Source organism: Rhea pennata, chromosome 1 (genome assembly GCF_028389875.1).
Source record: "Rhea pennata isolate bPtePen1 chromosome 1, bPtePen1.pri, whole genome shotgun sequence".
Lineage (NCBI taxonomy): Eukaryota > Metazoa > Chordata > Aves > Rheiformes > Rheidae > Rhea > Rhea pennata.
This window is the reverse complement of record NC_084663.1, coordinates 94,527,175-94,546,430: the sequence shown is the minus strand read 5'-3', so window position 1 is coordinate 94,546,430 and position 19,256 is coordinate 94,527,175. Positions and strand designations below refer to the sequence as shown.

At 39.3% G+C, this 19,256-nt stretch overlaps 1 long non-coding RNA gene across 1 annotated transcript in view; it reads right to left on the bottom strand.

Annotated features, from left to right (window-relative positions):
- Positions 1-3,911: 3,911 nt before the first annotated feature.
- Positions 3,912-19,256, bottom strand: part of LOC134151342 (uncharacterized) — a 194,102-nt gene continuing 178,757 nt past the window's right edge. The window contains exons 4-5 of the long non-coding RNA XR_009960824.1: positions 11,009-11,178; positions 3,912-4,217 (exon numbers count right to left, since the gene is read on the bottom strand). This is a non-coding gene — a long non-coding RNA (uncharacterized LOC134151342). The remainder of the gene's footprint in view (positions 4,218-11,008; positions 11,179-19,256) is intronic.

Sequence of the window (19,256 nt, the reverse complement as noted above, 5' to 3'; positions counted from 1 at the left end):
TGTCTAGAGAGACCATAAGAATAGCATTAAAATACAGCAGTGTTGCTGTAGCTACAATAGCCTAAGGCTACAAATGAGGCAAGGAGGTAATCACCTTTTAGGTCAGCTAATAGAACTAATGAACTAATAAAACCCAGATTTGTTTGTATATCACAAACCTCATCTGCAGTGAATAGTCTAATGGAAGATGCAAACTATGTCTAATACTTTAAGGTAGCTCCTAGCTAATGGTTTGGTCCACAACCAGTCATCATTGTTATTTTCATCATTTACCAAGTGTTTCTAGAGACTAGTGTGAAGTGCTTCCTGTGTTCCACTGAATGAGAACTAGGACTGTTCAAACACTCCTATCCTTGTACTCTTGCTATATTACCTTTTCTTCATATTCTGCTTTCCAGAGGTAAGTGCTACATCATTACTCTGTTCTCAAAAAATAAAAATATTAGTGGTTACTTCCCCTGTGCTAAGTGAAAACAACCTTAAGTGTTTCTTGAATCAGAAGGTACTTTGGGGTACTCACCAGTGAGACTCTGAGGGACGCCACAATATTTGGCATGTTCCTAGAGACATTATGACTGGATTTGCATATGCTGTCCTGACGTCTAAAACATTCTTTCAAGACACTCAGCTTATCATTTTATCAATCCAAATGTTTACTTTTAAATTGCTAGAAAATTTTTGTTCACAAGAAAGCAAGAATGTGTTCTATGTTTATCAGGAACAAGCTGTCTTGTCGAATGTATATTGCTGTGATTAAGAATATTGGAATGAATAGTTGTATCTTTTCTTCAAAGACCACTTGCTTGCTTTCTTTTCTTTTTTTTTTTGGTTGAAGGAGGGCATTCACACCACCTGCTCAGTGCTCCAGATAATTGCCAAAACCTGTATTGCCATGAAAAAAACCCACCTTCATTCTAGAAAAATATGAATATGTCAGGCAAGTTAGAAAGAGGCAATAACAAGACTAGTTCACAGTTTTAATACTGTGTTATAAAATGATTGTTGCAACACTGCAATTTGTAATTTTGAGAATATGGTTTCTGGTTCTACAGTGAATCATTAAAAAGGAAAAAGTCATTTGATCAACAGGACCAGAGAACTCACGTATTGACATTTGGAAAAGCAGTAGTCCTACGCAACAATTAGAAACATTTTCCTCGGCTAACTCATGACATCAATTATGATGTCTGCAGCCTTTTCTCCAAATAATCTGTTCCCCTTCAGAAAAGTAAGCTTCTTAGAAACTTGTCATTCACATCAGATAACTTTTAGATAAGACTGATCTTCCCAGTACTTTGTAGGCTGTGATTTTAATTTTGACAAGAAATAACCAAGAAGCCACAGAAATGATAAAATCTTTGGAAGGAAAGATGTAACCCAGATTGGACAATAATTAAAATTAGTTCCCTATGACCACTCCACCTATTTCAGAAGTTGACTCAAATATTTCTCCTATTTCACAACTTGACTTTTTGCTCTGCCGTTGGCAGACGGCCAACATTCCAATTAGGCACAAGCTGGAAAACAGCCTGCAGGTCAATGCCTTTTGCTGGATTCAGATAAAATCTTAACTACATTCTGGCCAAGATCAGACTACAGCCATCATTTATTCATTCCTTGTCTTTTACACTGATGCAGCTGGGTTTATGCACCTGAAAGATGGGAGATAATAACGTGCGAAGTTTGAATGAACTTTTTCATATTGAAAACAACAGGAAAGAAGCTCTGTTGGCACATGCAGCAAAACTTTCTGACAGTAAAACCACTATGTTATGCCAAAAATATTTTAGTGTGTGGGATTTTCATGATCAAAATGATTTAATTTCTTAAAGCACCATCCCTTTTCTAAGCATTAAGAAACATTGCAGATAATTTATTCACACAACTACCATTGCAATTAAGAAAGCAGCATTATCTTATATTGCAGATGACAACACTGGAAGAGAGGTACTTAAAAACAGCACAGAAAAGTGCCAGAGCTAGGACTGGATACTAAGAATCCTGGGTACTTAAATCTTGTCCACATCTTAAAGTCATATCTTAAAGTTTTTATCAGATTAGGCCTATGCAGGTACTCTAACAGACTCCACCTCATGAAGAGACCACTTCTGTAAAACAAGAAAATAACATCATCTCTGCCTGATAGATAGGGAATTGAAGCACAAAAATATTTTGCACACAGGAAGTTTATGGAAAAGGCAGGAACTGAACCAGATGTTCTAAGGTCTGGCCCAGTGCCTTAAGGACAAAATAATTCTTTTAACTCATAAAAGTGTACTAGACAAAACTGTTGCTTCTCACCTTTTATGATCTGGTTTAGCAAAGAGAATACAGAGAGATCATAAAGTGTCCTGTTAATCCAAAGTTGGGTCTGTGATAACAGAACATCCTTTGATGACTGCAGAATGTTACTTTGCTTTTATTTAAATCATAAAAAGAGAAAAAAGCGCCTGTTTTGTGGAGACAGTTTCCAGACTTGGATCTGGTTTCCTCCTTTTGCTCTGTAAACACCTTGTTTCTTTGACAAATCTTTTCCAAAAGTGATCACTGCTGACCCAAATGGATGCTGCTGCGTAAGTTGGATAACATAAATTGCTTTTCATACCTTACAAATTGTTGTGAAAACTTGATGGGCAAAATACACAGCTCCGTTATCGTTGCACTGGGGAGAAATCTGGTTTAAAAGCATTGTTTCTCTGGAACATGTAAATAAATTTGACTAGAGTAGCTGTGCAGAGAAATACTGTTGTACTGTCATCTCCTTACCCCTCTGGATGCAACCTGGCCCTGATAATTAGCTTTGGCTCCCATGAGAACAGAAACGTGCTGACTAAACGATTGTTCCTGTTATTCCTGTTTCCTACTGTGCGGGGAGTTCTTTGCTTTAATTTCATTAACTGCCTTATGGCTCAGCCATGTGCAAACCGTCATCTTTTTTTCCAAAAAAATCTGCATCAAGGTAAATGCAATTGTTCAATAGCCCAGCCAGTGGGGTGAAGTGAACAAAGAGCTGCACAACAGGTTCTTCATGTGAGTGAATGCCTATTCAAATCTATCTAACTACTGTAAATTGATTTGCAGGCAGTACCAGATGTGCCACTAGATTTCCATTTATTCCTCATAGAAAAGTCAATTAAATGCATGTCATCTGGAAATCATCCCAGAGAAGCAGATGTGATGTGTGTTTACCAAGGCTTTGATTAATTCTTGAAGCTTCAAATAGAAGTTAAGGGTGCACAACATCTCTCAAGAGATTTCCAGTACAATAACAGGCCACAGTGTAAGTGGAATCTGCTTTGTTTAATACAACAAAGATTCAAAAAAATCTTTTGAGTAACTCTCTGAATGGAAGGCTATGATCAAATCAGATATTTAAACCATAATAATGTCTTATAGCCCAGATAAGACTACTTTACTTCAGTGATCAGCATCATTACTCTCCAATTCAATTTTATCTTCTTTTTAAAAGTTCATTTCTTGTGGACATTTTCTAAAATCTCAAAATTGACAGGAAACAAATATAGAGTGTTCCCACTGCTCACAGAAAGGTACTGAAAGGTACAAAAGTTCAAACATACTCAGCTGCAGATGAGCTCACCCTCACCAATTTTCTGCAGCTGATTGTAATAAAAACATCACCTCCCATGTGACCAGCTTTTGCCATTGAAAAGCAATAATGTCATCTCCGGTGGGAACCTGGATGACAAATAGCTAGTATTAAAACACAGATATTTCTCTAGATTACCCTGCAGTCTGTAATTTCCCTTAGTGAAAGGACTAGAAGATTGAGCAAAGTTTAAATAGGTTAAAGGAATAAATACTCTATTAACATATACATATATATATATATAAAGATGATCACCTCAGTAACACAGATTATTCCTTGGCAGTTGGATAAACGCATGAGACTGTTTTGATAATGAGAGTTGATTTTTATTATTATTTATTATATAGGAAAGTATATAGCTTTGAATAAAAAAGTGTTGCTATTAGCATGTATTCCTTCAAGATGCAGATGTTCTTATCTGGTCTGACTGAATAGTCCATGGAAACATTACCTTCACTGGGCATTGGATCAAGCCATCACAGCATTTAGACAGAGCATCTGTAATACAAGAATTCGGCCTTTCCATGCAAGATGCCATTTCCAAGAAATATCATAGACTGCTCCTAAATTCCACTGCGCCTAGTGGCCTCATGGAAGAGCAGAGGAGTTCCTATGAAAAGAATAAAGGACAAAATACTTGCTGAGTAACTGTCCTTGCTCAGTAAAGATGGGCAATTACTGGCCTAGCATTTAATTTGTGCATTCTTTTCTTCCTTTTTAGAAAAAAGGATCATTATATACTGAATATCTATCACGAAAGAAAACATTAAAGACTGTATTAACAAATGAAAGAATTCAGATATCCCGAGGAATATCAGATAAGCATTACAGTATGCCTCAGACTTTGCTTGGAACAACCAAAGCCATGGGAAGGCTATACCATTTCCAGACATCCCTCTTGGCTAGATTCCATCACTGAGCAGTGAGATGTGTAATAATAAAAATATAATATTGTCCTTCATGTTCTTAAAAAACTACCTCTCATCTCTCCAAGTAGACAGCATTTACAAAAGCCAAGAGAGGAATCTCTTTAAAAATCTCCCACCCAACCTAGGCAGAGCTTGGAAACATTGAATGCAATAAACATTCTCAGTAAATATTCATATTTTGTCAGATTTCTTTTATACACAGATAATAGTTCTTTAAAACAAAGAATACAAAATAAAGAATGCTATAAAAAAGACATTATTTTAACAGAGCAAGAGGAACTGCTATCACTGCAGACTAACCAGAACACTGGAAATTGCTGAGTAGCTATTGCTTTATCTTCACAAAAACCAAACAGGCATAAGAACTTGTATTAGCTGCTGACAGTCTCAGTAACTTCCATGAAGCCATTTATAGCTCTTTCTATGTACCATCTATCATAATTTATTAGGATTTCTTTTAAGAGACTACAGAAAGTGCAAAGTGGGCCTACACTTGACATCAGCTCAAAATGAGGAGGAAAGGTGTTTGAAAACAAGTCTTCAAAGTACATTTGTGCTGTCCATATCACTGATGCTAAGCCTACATTTAACAGGATGCTTTAGAGATACACAGGGCTGTAACAATTAAGAACCACTAGTAACAGCCTGAGAAAACAAGATTTGCCAGTGCTCAGATGCAGGGCTATACCCTCTGTGCTAATTCCTCATACGTCCTTTGAAGACCTCAGTAATGTGCATCCACTATAAAACTGCCTAGTAATATAGGAATATGTAATAACTCCCTACTCTTTTTTAAAATCATACTCACTGGTCATGCCACAATTACTATTATGTACTGATGGAATATGGTTCTGTGTCCTACCTATATGCCTTCAACTGCTGTGGTATGTATTGGCTTGACTTATGCTATAGTATGCCTTGGATTGCTTTGAATACCAATAACTTACCATCTGACATTCTTACAGAGTAAATTGGCTTGTGTGAAGTTTGTCTTCTTTCAATGTTTTATACATGAGAGCTATGACCCACCTAGAACTGGAAATATATGCATTTGTACTTAAGGTTACTAATTCCCTAATCTGTTCTACAGTACATATTTATTACTTATATCCTGAGCTCTTAATTAGCTCTCTCGTACTTTATTTAAAAGAAAAATAGCTGCCATGTATGTATACAATCAATTTGCTGTGGTTTTCAAAAACGCTTAGCTTCGGTCTAACTTAATGATGTTTATATCTAAAAAAATGCCTGTCATGAATTTTTTTTGCTCTTTTTTGTTTGTGGAAGAAAAAAGGAACATAAGTTGAGGAGGACAGATAGCAAAAAAATGTGTGGAGACATAGTGATGTTGACTGTGGCATAAAAGTTAAGCTAACATAGTACTGAGCAAAGAAATGACTGGTAACCATTTTTTTTTTTTCACTTCTGTTTCTTTAAGGAATAATTGACTTCTCCCTCAGAAAAGCACAGAATCTACAAAGAGCCACCAATAAAAATCCAATTTTACTAAGAGATGACAGGCACAATGCTCAATGTCTATAAGGAAGATGTTGCACGCAACAAGTTTAAGAGGCCTTCAAGTACCTTATCGACTCAAAACAGTATGCCAAACTAAAGGTAAGAGAATAACGTGGCCCAGCATTAGTTAGGAATACAGCAGGCAGCTTTGAAGGAGAATCCTTCACAAACTAGCCAGATCCATTTACTCACAAGGTAAGAAGAGAAAAAGGCCAAACTCTTTGAAGGACTGAGAGTCTTGGCATAAGTTCCTGTAGTGCCAGATTTCTCAGGAAACTGAAGGCTTTTTGAGCTCAAAACCTAGTATAAAAAGATCATAGTAAACTAACTTGTGGTGGCTCATGACAAAGGTACAGCAAAGCAGGAGGAATGGTGTAACCTCAAAAGTTACAGGTCTTCCTGGTGGAAGACGTTGGCTTTAATCTTTTCTTGTAATCTGCCATTCTGTTGCCTGGATATGGACTTCCTGTAAGGTTCAGCAGATCTGCTTAGCTGCTAAATCAGTTGTACTAGAGTTTCCAAGCTAGAAAAGGCATCTTATGGATAACTACTTTTTAGGCAAAAAAGTGTTGACTACTGTATTGAATCTCTGGGTATAAAAGATTGACAGTAGACTTTTCCAGGTCATAGAACAATCTATTTGGCTTAAAGAATTATATATAAAAAAACAATCATTCCATTAAAACAGTCTGACTTAGAAACTCTTGTCACTCATTAAAAAAAAAAAAAAAAAAAAGTAAAAACTTAAAGAAATATAACCCACACAGGCCAGGAGAGGTAGTACTGCCCAGGTAATACACAAAAGAAAGCTTAAATATTTCTTTGCAGAGTTTTTCTGTAGTTCCAGAGCTCCCATTCACCAGCAGAATATGCAAGTGGCAAGGAGCAGCAAGGACCAGCAGAGAGCCAGGAGCCAAGGGGAATAACAAGGCTGACAGGGTGAAGGCCTCACCAGCCTAGGCCCATCCAACCATCCTGGAGCCAGAGGAGCAGGGCCAGCTGAGGGACAGCCAGGGGCAGCCAAGAGTCCAGATCACCTATGGTGACAAGGTTGGTCTGAGGTCAAGCTAGGAACATGAGTCAGAATTGATGCAAAATCTGAAATAATAGCAGTGTTAAAGCAATTCACTCACTTCATGGATAAGGCAGTAAGCAAGCTCTGCTGTTGAATATGGAGGTAGAAAGGAAGCACCCAATGTACCAATCATCTCTTATGATCAAGAGTGCAGAATCTGCAGTACACAGTCTTGGCATGATTATCTCTCCCTGTCTGTGTGGGTAGTATTGTTTCCTAAGGTACACTACTGTGATTTCCATCTTGGACAGTCCATGGAAAAATACTGAACAAATAGTAAACTGCAGGCAACACATTGCATTTGTCTCTGTCAGTCTCAGTTTTAGCTTCTGTACTATCTGTGTCTGTAGGAGATATTAGAGAGCCTCACAGGTAAGACGTACCCTGAAGGGAAGAAAACTGAGGCACAACAGTGAGTTTGTGAGCAGGCTGGTGATTACAGGTTTCTGCTGATAACAGAACGTATGTTTAGGTTTCATCTCACCGCAAAGTATTCAGTAATGAGACGAGGAATTCCACAGGAGAGTGGTGGGGAAAAAATCTTCCTTTGGTTACAGCTGTGTAGTCAATTAAGGGAGGAAAAAAAATACAAAATAATATTTGTATTGAGACAATAGCTAGGTCAGTGCTGCTATCTGCTGGTGAAGAACACATGTTGCTCTAGAAGTACACTAGTGCTTGGGTATCTTTGTAAGCAATGCTTGAAATTGCATGAAGCTATTTTAATAAACATTAAATTAAATAAAAGTTGTAATATTTATGTAAATTAATATCTTATAATTATTAAATTTTAATATTTATAATTTAACTTTTGTGAGTGTCTAGAAACTTTATTTCCTCTTCAGACTTCAGTTGCTTCAAGTAAATCAGGCAGCTTAATGTAAATATTCTGTCACTTCTGTACATGGAGGAAAATATTTAATTCTAATAATAGTTAACTTCAGTACATGGAGGAAAATATTTAATTCTAATAATAGTTATCTTCCTTCCTTCCTTTGTTTCTTAGACAAAATTCCAGGAATTTTCACTCACATGGGAATTTGCATTGTCTGGAAATGTAGAAGCCATATAGAAGAGTGTTTGAAAATGGGCTCCAAGAGATTTACTTAAAGAACTCTTTAAAACAACAAAAAAAGTGGTCCTCTTTTTACTCTAGAGTATGACACAGATGCTTACAAAGACTTAAAGATGGATAGTCATAATCTTAAAGAACTAACAGGTTGAGAGATACAGTCTTACGCTGAGGATAAAAAGATTAAATAAATATAATGCTCAGAATTTCATCTTGGATAAAATAATTACTAAACTTCTGTTTCAAAGAACCACAGCTGAACTAAGTGACAAGCAAAGGTAGCCACCAACACTATTTCATATGAGTTAATTTTGACAGGATAGATCATAAAGAGGACTAGTACTTTAGATTTATGTTGTAAAGTAGCTAATCAATTTTCTTAATATGTTTTCCTGTAAATCTTGAAGCATGTAAAAAGCCTGGAAATACCTTAGTTATTGAGGTGCTTCACCCTTCCACCCATTTAAGTGTATGATGGTAGATTGTGAGATGTACTTGAAACACACTGACAGAAAAAAAAATGTTCTTTGAATCTGAATCTGAATTTCAATTTGAAGATGACCACTGTGAAAGAATCATAAAGTCATAGAACCATAGAATCAGTAAGGTTGGAAGGGACCTCTGGAGATCATCTAGTCCAACCCCCCTGCTCAAGCAGGGTCACCTAGACCATGTTAGACAGGGTTGCATCCAGGTGGGCCTTGAAGATCTCCAGAGAAGGAGACTCCACAACCTCTCTGGACAACCTGCTCCAGTGCTCTGTCACTCTCACAGGGAACAAATTCCCCCTCCTGTTCAGGCGGAACTTCCTGTGCTTCAGCCGCTCTCCAGAAGGTCAGCCCCCAGCCTGTACTGGTGCCTAGGGTTATTTCTAACTAGGTGCAGGACCCTGCACTTGCCCTTGTTGAATCTCAAGAGGTTTCTCTCTGCCCAGCTCTCCAGCCTGTCCAGGTCTCTCTGAATGGCAGTACAGCCCTCTGGTGTGCTTCCTCTGCTCATTGCCTCTTGTCCTGTCACACAGGACAACTGAAAAGAGTTTGTCCCCATTCCCTTGACACCCTCCCTTCAGGTACTTGTACACATTGATAAGATCCCCTTAAGTCTTCTCTTTTCCAGGCTGAAGAGGCCCAGCTCTCGCAGCCTTTCCTCATAGGGTAGGTGCTCCAGCCCTCTGATCAATCTTGTAGCCCTATGCTGGACTCTCTCCAGTAGCTCCATGTCTCTCTTGTACTGGGGAGCCCAGAACTGGACACAGTACTCGAGATGAGGCCTCACTAGGGCTGAGCAGAGGGGCAGGATCACCTCCCTCGACCTGCTGGCAACAGTCTTCCTAATGCACCCCAGGACACCATTGGCCTTCTTGGCCACAAGGGCACATTGCTGGCTCATGGTCAATCTGTCATCCACCAGCACTCCCTGGTCTTTCTCAGCAGAGCCGCTCTCCAGAAGGTCAGCCCCCAGCCTGTACTGGTGCCTAGGGTTATTTCTACCTAGGTGCAGGACCCTGCACTTGCCCTTGTTGAATCTCAGGAGGTTTCTCTCTGCCCAGCTCTCCAGCCTGTCCAGGTCTCTCTGAATGGCAGCACAGCCCTCTGGTGTGTCAGCCACTCCTCCCAGCTTGGCATCCTCAGCAAACTTGCTGAGGAGGCACTCTGTCCCCTCATCCAGGTCATTGATGAAGAAGTTGAAGAGGATGGGAGCCAGTACTGAGCCCTGGGGGACGCTACTAGGCCTCCAACTAGACTCCATGTCACTGATGACAACCCTCTGAGCTCTGCCTTTCAGACAGTTCTCAGTCCTCCTCACTGTCCACTCATCTAACCCACGCTTCCTGAGCTTCTCTGGGAGGATGTTATGGGAGACTGTCAAAAGCCTTGCTGAAGTCAAGGTACACAACGTCCACCGCTCTCCCCTCATCTACTCAGCCAGTCATTCCATCAGAGAAGGCTATCAGATTGGTTAAGCAGGATTTCCCCTTGGTGAATCCATGCTGACTACTCCTGATCACCTTCCAGACCCCCTATGTCTGGAAATGACATCCAGAATGAGCTGTTCCATCACCTTTCCAGAGATGGAGGTGAGGCTGACCGGCCTGTAGTTGCCTGTGTCCTCTTTCTTGCCCTCTTGAAGACTGGAGTGACACTGGCTTTCTTCCAGTCCTCAGGCACCTCTCCAGTTCTCCAGGACCTTTCAAAGATGATGGAGAGCGGCTTGGCAACATCTGCGAGCTCCCTCAGTACCGTGGATGCATCCCATCCGGGCCCACGGATTTGTGGATGTCGAGCCTGCCCAGAAGGTCTCCAATCCTTCCCTCCTCAACCAAAGGAAAGTCTTCCCTTCTCTGGACTTTCTCCCTCACGTCCAGGCTCCAGGATTCTTGCAGGCTGCCCTTAGCAGTGAAGACTGAAGCAAAGAAGGCATTCAGTAATTCTGCCTTCTCTGTATCCGTGGTCACCAGGGCCCCTGCCTTTCTCTTAGGACAAGGTCTGCAGGCTGATGGAAATGTCTCCTTATTCTTTTCAAATGCTTTCCTTCTAATTTTTCCCCCACTTTTAACTTTGATATCCATCATGAGCATGTGCTCTTAGAGTTTACCTCTTTTCTTCTAATGTCTCCAGGCTCCCTACAACTTATGACTCCAGAATTCACTTCTTCCTATAGTGCGTCATAACCTGTGTTCATTACCTGCGAACTCATAGTGTTTGACGGTCCCAGTCCCATGCACTCTGGCCTCCATCTCCCGGAAGCAATGGCTTCATATTCCTTACTGCTTTATCTGCAAATAACATATGGCTACAAACACCTACCTCATTCACCATTCAGATCATATCAGTCAGACTCCTGCACTGCTCACCTTTCACTGCAGATGTCATGTTCCTGGTTCTCAAAGCTCTGTGTTTCCCTTTCTTGCATACTTCTCAGGTCTCCTCTCTTCCTGTGGTCATTCTATGTATTTCACTCCATCCAGACTGCCTCTCTGAAATGAGAAGGGGAATTCAGAATTCAGTTTGATTGCCAAGAGAGCACAGCTCTCACTTTTACTGCAGGAACATTCAGTTTTGACTGAAATTGCTCAAGGTTTTTTCACGTGGTTCACCTCAGACATATTTGGAAGCTTACCACAACACCCACCTCACTTGCAGCACCCACACAACGTATTTGCGGTAGTTCTCCCAAGCGTCTTCAGCAGCCTTTGTATGGCCTTTTGTCACTATTTTATCTGCTGTAATCTAGATTCCCATATGTTCACTAACTTAATTTAAAAGTCCCACTATAAAACAATCCACTTTAAATAAAAACAGAAAAAATGAAACAGTAAAGTGCCTAAACAAGTGAATGCTCCTTTCTCACATGACACAGTGGAACCCAGAAAGTGTTAATCACAGAATCAGTAAGGTTGGAAGGGACCTCTGGAGGTCATCTAGTCCAACCTCCCAAAGACTTCCCAGCACTGGTTCCACAGGGGCTTGAACCCAGAACCTTCAGCATGTAAAGCAGATATGATAACCACTACACTATCCCTTAACCCTGTAATTAAGACTAACCAGTTTGTTTCTTTTCTTCTGTTCTGCCCCTTGCCTTTTCACCTGTTAGTGTCAGTTACAGACATCACTCTCATATAGTTTATAACTAGTCTGGTCTTGTATATTGGTGTCAGCATGCAGGTGATTTTGGAATATTAGGTCACAACTTGAAGTCCTTGTTTTCTCTTTCTTTAATCTTCAGCAGATTACTGTTGAAGTGCACTGGCAGACAACTGTGAATGTAACAATTTTCATACGGCAGGGATAATGAGTTACTGGCCAATTCTGTATGCCAATTTCAGTATGCCAATTCTACATACTGAAAAGAGATTTTGACTGGCACCACCAACAGCAAACAATGATGCTTTTAATAATACACCCGGCAACAGGCTCTAAACAATTCACCAGGCAGTGTCTAAGGTGTACACATGGAAAAAATTGGTTGAGGTTGGGTCAAATTCTACAACTAACTTTGCTGTAACTATGCTTTGTTTGATAGCCTGGATGCAGTGCAAAACTTCACAATGAAGTTAGTTAGTCAGCACCCACCTAATTGTGACTTTGTTTCCACTACACTTTTCTTCATATCCAACAGTAGGTTTGGACACTGTTCATCTGTTTTGCACTCTCACTCTATAACCTTTTACTCCATCATCATGCGAGGAGTTAAGACAAACGTCCACACTGGCACTACTAACTAGACAATGCTCAACTTTTGATTCCATGGATTAAAGGGAAGAACTGATAACCAGAAGATGCAGAGGTCATTCTTAACCTCAGTGCTTAGAGTTGAAACACATCTCTCTTATACTGAGCCCTGTGTTTTTTAGATGAAGAAGGAACACAATCTGCAGAAATACAAAGCTGATACATAGCTCAAGATGATGAACAGCGATGAACATAAGAGAAGGAGACACACTTTCTTTCTCCGTTTGGACCTGTATGTGTGCAAACCACGTGCCAGTGTGGTGTCCCAATAGGCAGCCAGTGGGCAACATGTATTTGAGCAGAGATACTTGCAGCCATCTTCTAGAAAAGGTTGACATTGCTTTTTGACAGGTGTGGATTGCATTTTGTGTGATCCTCTTCTTCATTCCACTTAAGTAACTAACTGAACGGTGGAGCACCAACTCAAATGGGGTTTGCCAAGCCCAGTATGGTCACCCAGCTAAGTGCCTCCATGGAGTAAAGTAATAGTAGGACTATTACACTCATGCAGAATGAAAAATGAGTTTCCAACAGATATGAGGAAATATCCTGCAGTGTCTTGTTTAACTGCAAGAATAAATGGCAGATGAAACAGAACTCCATGGCATATAGAGAGTATTTATTAAAAACTGACTCCTCATTTTTTTACATAAAATGATATTTGAAGTTTTCATGTTCTTCTCTCTCCTGGGAGATTTGGGTCACAAAGCTGTTAAAAAGTCTGAAACGCAGTAGCCATTGTGATTCTATTGCTAAATTCTGTCTCAAATTTTGAGCTGTGTTTGGGATAAAAGTTTAGCACTTTGTTGAATCTTTCCCTGAGGCAGCTCTGCTACTTGCCTCATCAGAAAGGCTTCACAGAGACTGTAAGTAGAATAAAGTCTTTTCTATGGCAATCCTGGCAGCATACAGGGGCTGATAAGAAACTGCAAGAGTCCAAGAAAGAATTGTCTCTCCCTTGATTCAATACAAGAATACCTAATGATTTTCTTGCTTAAACAGAAAATCCTGAGCTATTGCCTGTGAACTACCATTATTAAGGGACAATTTAACATTGGGGCAATCCAGAATCTAGAGGGTACATAAGAAGACATAAATTGCCTTTGCATATCCCTAAGCTGTGTTTGCACTGAGCAGAATTAAACCCTGAGGACAGAAATGGAACTGATGAAAATGTCATCTTTGTTGTGTTTGTTTTCTGAGAAAAAAAAGCCACTGGAGGTTATCAGAGGAACAGTTTTATTTTTAGAATATTCTTGTTCCCATGAAACTCAAGATAATTTTTATCTTTAACTTGAATGGGAACACAATATTGCCCTTGGGGAGTAACTTCTTACATTACCAAAAAAGAAATATGATTAGGAAAACCTGTGGAGTATATTTTCTCCAGTAAATTGCTCTTGAAGAAATGTATCTATAGGAAGAAGTGTTTATGTTAATTTTAGACATTATTTTGTCATGCTGTTAGTTTTAGAGTTCTGGTTTGGAATTTGTTCCAGTGCACAATAAAATTAATGGGAATCACTCCATTAGTTTTCAGACAGCACTGGATAGTATAATTTTACAGATGAAAAGAAAGAATATGGTTTTATTAATATATTGTACACTTTCGGAATAAACTAAAGTATTTCCAGTACATACAAATGTGCAGAAAGATAGAAAGAAATTCCCCATCCAACAAAACTCAACAGAGCTCAGACCTGGAAAATCTGTGCACATTTGCTAGGATTTTTCTTCCCTTTCTTTATCAAATAACGAAACAAAGATTGTTCGTTAGCCCTGGGATTGCTAAAACACTGACAAGCTACACTAAATCTAAAATTAATTGCTCAAAGTAAAAACATAGTTAAAACAGACAATAGGTAAGTTTTAAATGTGTGTCTTTTCAAGCAAGATTAAAAAAAAAGAAACCTGCCACTTGAAGATAATTCTCTTATACTGGCATATTAGTATTTGCAATCCTAATTTCAGTGACTGTTCTTCTAGCAGTGAACAGATGATTAGTTTCCAGATGATCAGTCCCATGGTAGAGAGAAGTTACTGGTTACAGTTAAGGTTACAGTTATGACTGGGATTCAGGTGGATGCTGTGGACTGGGGGAGCTGAGATGAGTGGATATGGTTAGAGACAAGGAAAGACAGCTGGAATGTGGACTTACTGTAGTATCTTGTCAGTTTGGTGGGTCTAGGATAAGGGCTGGTGTGGCAAGGACTTTATCTTCTAGCTAGTTGTGATGCGAAATGCTGGCAGTAGTGTTATGATTAAAGGCAGTATGAAGGTTGGATGCACGATTTGGATTTAGGAAAGCAGTCTGTGGAACTGTTTATCACTGTATCACAGGAGCCCTGCAGTCTATTATTTCACAGGCGTTTTAACAGGAGTGAACAGCTGACACGCTGTCCTAAAGGCAATAGGAGCGATTAACTACAATTAAGGTGACTGTTAAGGTTGTGGTTAGGATTACGATTCCGGAGGGACAAGGTGGCAGACACGATTTTAATGTGGAATGAGGGCTGATGCCTGAAAGGATGATAGGCTCATTACCGACCTGGGAGTTGACAGTCTATAATGAAGCATATATTAGGGGCATATCAGGTAGCATTATGGGGGCATAGGAAGTGTATTAGTGTTAGGGGGCAAGAAAGGAGAGGACAGAGAACTTACATTATTGACGAATCCTGCCCATTAGCTGAGGGCCGCACCTGGCAAGGAAGAGTGCAGTCTATATACTCTGACACTGAATCGAGGACAGGCAGGCTTATTATTATGATACTAAGATATTATTAAAATTAATAATATTGGTTTGATTAAAGGTCAGAGTTCAAGAAAGTAGTGGTTGTAATTTAAATTTATTGCTAAATCCTGCCAGCCTTTTATTCTTCATTTTAGGGGTGATTTTCTAGCAATGAATTGTCAGTGATTAATCTGCAGGTCAAAGGTGTGACAGGACTATGGAAAAAGCATCGGAGAGTTATGGAGGTTGCGCAGAGAGGCTGTGGAGTCTCCTTCTCTGGAGATCTTCAAGGCTCGCCTGATGCAACCCTGTCTAACATGCTCTAGGTGACCCTGCTTGAGCGGGGGTGTTGGACTAGATGATCTCCAGAGGTCCCTTCCAACCTTATCCATTCTGTGATTCTGTGATTCTATGGAGACAGAGATCAGGGTAGAAGAGGATAAAAAAACTGAAATCACTGATAGGTCCTACACAATTTAGAGAGACAGTAAGGGCTGATGCCAGAAGGGTGCTTAGCTTAGCATTAATTCTGAAGTTTGTGGTGGTTGCTAGTCTGTCCAGAAGCCTATTTTAAGGCTAGTATCACAGTTAGAACTTCTGTGAAGAAGAGAATGGAAAGCCAACTTAGTGTTGAATCTCATCAGTCTGACGACGGATGACTGAGGAGAGATTTGGTGTTTGCTGCAGAGATCAATAACATCTGGATAGTTTTGACTTGCGATAGGGAGGGTAAGCTTACCTGCCAGTGAAGGCCGTTTTGGATTTCTGATTTCCATTTGGAAAGTAGCAATGGTAAGGTTACCTCTGCTACTGGATCCTGCCAGGCCTCAATCCTAGTTTCAGGACTAGATCTCTTAGCAATGAATAATGTATAACTCACCTTGATTTTACATGGTTCCTAAAGAGGGTAAGGAAAAAGAGCAAACTTTGGTGACAGAAGTCAGGCATTTTGGTATGAGATCTGACTCAGACTCGTATTGCATTAAGAAAGCACTCCTATCATTAATATTAAATTTAGGTTATGGTCCAGGAAAGAAGAGGATGATAGAATAGTACGGTGGATCTACCGAACCCTGTAGGAATAGGATATGGGCTGATACCAGCAGAAATCTGTATGTTTATCTCTAATCTTAATTTTTAGAGGGTTGGAGTTGGTGTTTTTTCATTGCACTTATTGGCTAAGGTTGTATTTAGATTTATGGTAAAAAAAAAAAGCTGAATTTGGAATCTGAGTTTCTTGCAGGATCCTAACAAGTCATGGCTGCCCCTGCCTGTGGACTAATAGATGATTAATACCATGGCAGAAAGAGTTGATGGGGTGTGATCTTGTGACAAATAAGACTGAGTTTGGGGCTAGGGATTTGTTCAGCAAGTTGCCAGTGTCAGGTCTCCCAGAAAGAATTTTTCTCTTCAACTTTTCAGTTCGACTAGCTTGGCTAAAAGCTTTTTTTCATAGTGTGATATTCCTTTGACATACCTGACTTACTTAACTTTAAGCATAGAGGCAGATATGGATACAAAAATTAAAGAGAACAGTAAAGTCATCTATAATATTTGTGGAGAAGTAAATACTTCAATTTGGTTCTGTATCACTGTATTACAATACAGAATAGCACATGAAGCATGTCAATGGGACACTCTGCATAAGCTTCCACTGCACACCCCTATTTGCTTTCCCTGTTCTGCAGATGAGTGCAAGGTTTCAACATTCAGAGTTGTCCTTCTGGCAAGTTTTATTAATGTTAAATATTCATATATGAAATCTGTTCAGATCAAAGCTTGGAATCATTCTGGATTTGTTCATGACCAATTAAAATGCCATATAAATTTCAGATTCTGCCATCTGAGTAACCTGAATGCAGAGAATGAAGGACAATATCCTGTATTCCTAATTTAATTTTCCCATCAGTGTTTGTTTGAACTCTGACTGTGGGTCAGGACAACGGCTATCTGTGCAGTTACTTTCTGCTTATGCTAGCTAGAATTATGTGCACATAATTCCAGTCACAATTTCAGCTATGGTTTACAGTCAGCAAAACTGACTTTTCCCACATACAAAATAACACCTTCAGAGTAAGAACTGTATTAATGGGCTATATATATTTCACTTGCCTGTTGCAGAACATTGGTCTTATGCAACCTGGACCCCCCTCGGGCTCCAGATCTTGACTGGAGTTGGAAGAATCTTATAACCTTCATAAAATAAAATTTTGTTGAACTTGGAATGGCCTCACAAGCATATTTGCTGTATACACAGAGAAAACAGCAGATGAGGCAATGGCAGAAGAATGTTTTGACTCACTTAACCCACAGAAAGAAGGTAAAATGTCGAGAAAGACAGTAGCAGGTAGAAGCCATGCAGTTCCCCTTTGGGTCTGTTGTTTTCAGGAAGTATTTTTCCATTCACTTCTAAATTTCATCTTTGTGAGTCCAAATGTCCTCAGCCTTGAACTTGTCAGTGACAGGTAGGTGGAAATGATACTTTCATGCCTGTTAGCCTGGAAAAACAAAGTGGGAAAGCCTGCCAAAAAAAAATCTGGACATTTTGGATTTTCTTGAAAGACCTAAATATTATTATTTCCTTTAGTTCGGTATTTTGTATCTGAGAGAGATTGACTCCTAAGTGTTCCCATGGTCTTTGCATACACAAAGAACAATAAGACACTTTCAAACAATGACAATATTAATGTTCAAATGACCTCAAAGAAGAGACAGATGGAATCAGTTTTGCTTGGGATACTAAGAGGCTGTTTGCAAAGCTGGAGGCATGGTCAGATTTCAAACTGCTTGAACACTGAGAGATACCAGAAATAGGCAGTGGTTTAGATCCTTAAAATATTAAGTGTTTATATATTTTTACTACAGCTTCTTTATACAGAGTAAATGTGAAATAAATTCAGATAACTCACATTACAAAAGAGTAAGCTAATTCCTTCCCCACAGAGTGTGTTTCATACCAAGACCATTTTGAACCTTGACCACTTCAAACCTCTATTTGAATTTCAATCAGCTGTAAACAGCTTCAGGCCCTGTCTGATCAACCTAAATTTGAGATCACTTCAGTCTTTTGTAGGTACGTCAGTATTAATTTAGGTAGATATTCCTTCCAAATTTAAAGAACTCTTTTTCTGTTCCCTGAAAAATCACAGATAAGCAAACAGAAATGTAACAAATATTTTGTACATATCTATTTATTGGAACAGTTATAACCAGGGCAGCTGGCAGACTTCTAAAAATCTCCAGATATAGACTTAATATGAAGACTATAGTAGTTTAAATTTTATCCATTACATAGCAGAGCATGAAGAAAATGTATCATACCTAAAGAGAAAACCACTTTATGATATATTGAATACAATTGGTCAATGCCCTTGCATTATATCAAGGTTTGAGCATGGCTAAGATCCCATTTCCAAGTAATCCAGATTCTTCCAGCCCATTTCTGCAACATCAGTTTACTGCACCATTCACAACCATTCCACTTTGCCCATGTTGCTAAATGATGGAACTTTTCATAGTCATGATTTTCTTTAGAATAGAAATTGGAAAGTGATAGAAAGAAAAGAGGAAATAATAGGACCTTAGAAGGGCTCCCAAGTGAGTTTTTCTCATTGAGCTAAAACCCAAGCTTGGCACCAGAGCAAGCTTCTATTGAAAGCAGAGTAGTGCAATGATGGGCCCCTCTAAAAGGCACTACGATGACAGCCATGATGACACTACCTCTTCCCAGTGAGTCTTCCTCTGCCTTTATTCAGTTACCCTCAGATAAATACCATGCAGGGCTGACAAGCACATTCCACGAACATTACTCAAAACACATTTCAATGACTTCAGCTACAAACATTTCTTCCCATTTTTCTGACTGCCTTAATCATCCCATGACTTTAATGGCTTTAAATACTCACTATTACAATTGTTTTAACCAGTTTTATATCAGCCAACCTTTTTGCTTCTAATTTTTTCTTGCTTTCATAACAATTTTATATTACGGTCTAAGTTGGATTTTTGTAATTTCAGACCACTGCAGACAACCAGTCTAACCTTCCATGGACCTCAATCATTTGTAGAGACTAATGGAGTGTAAGCCTA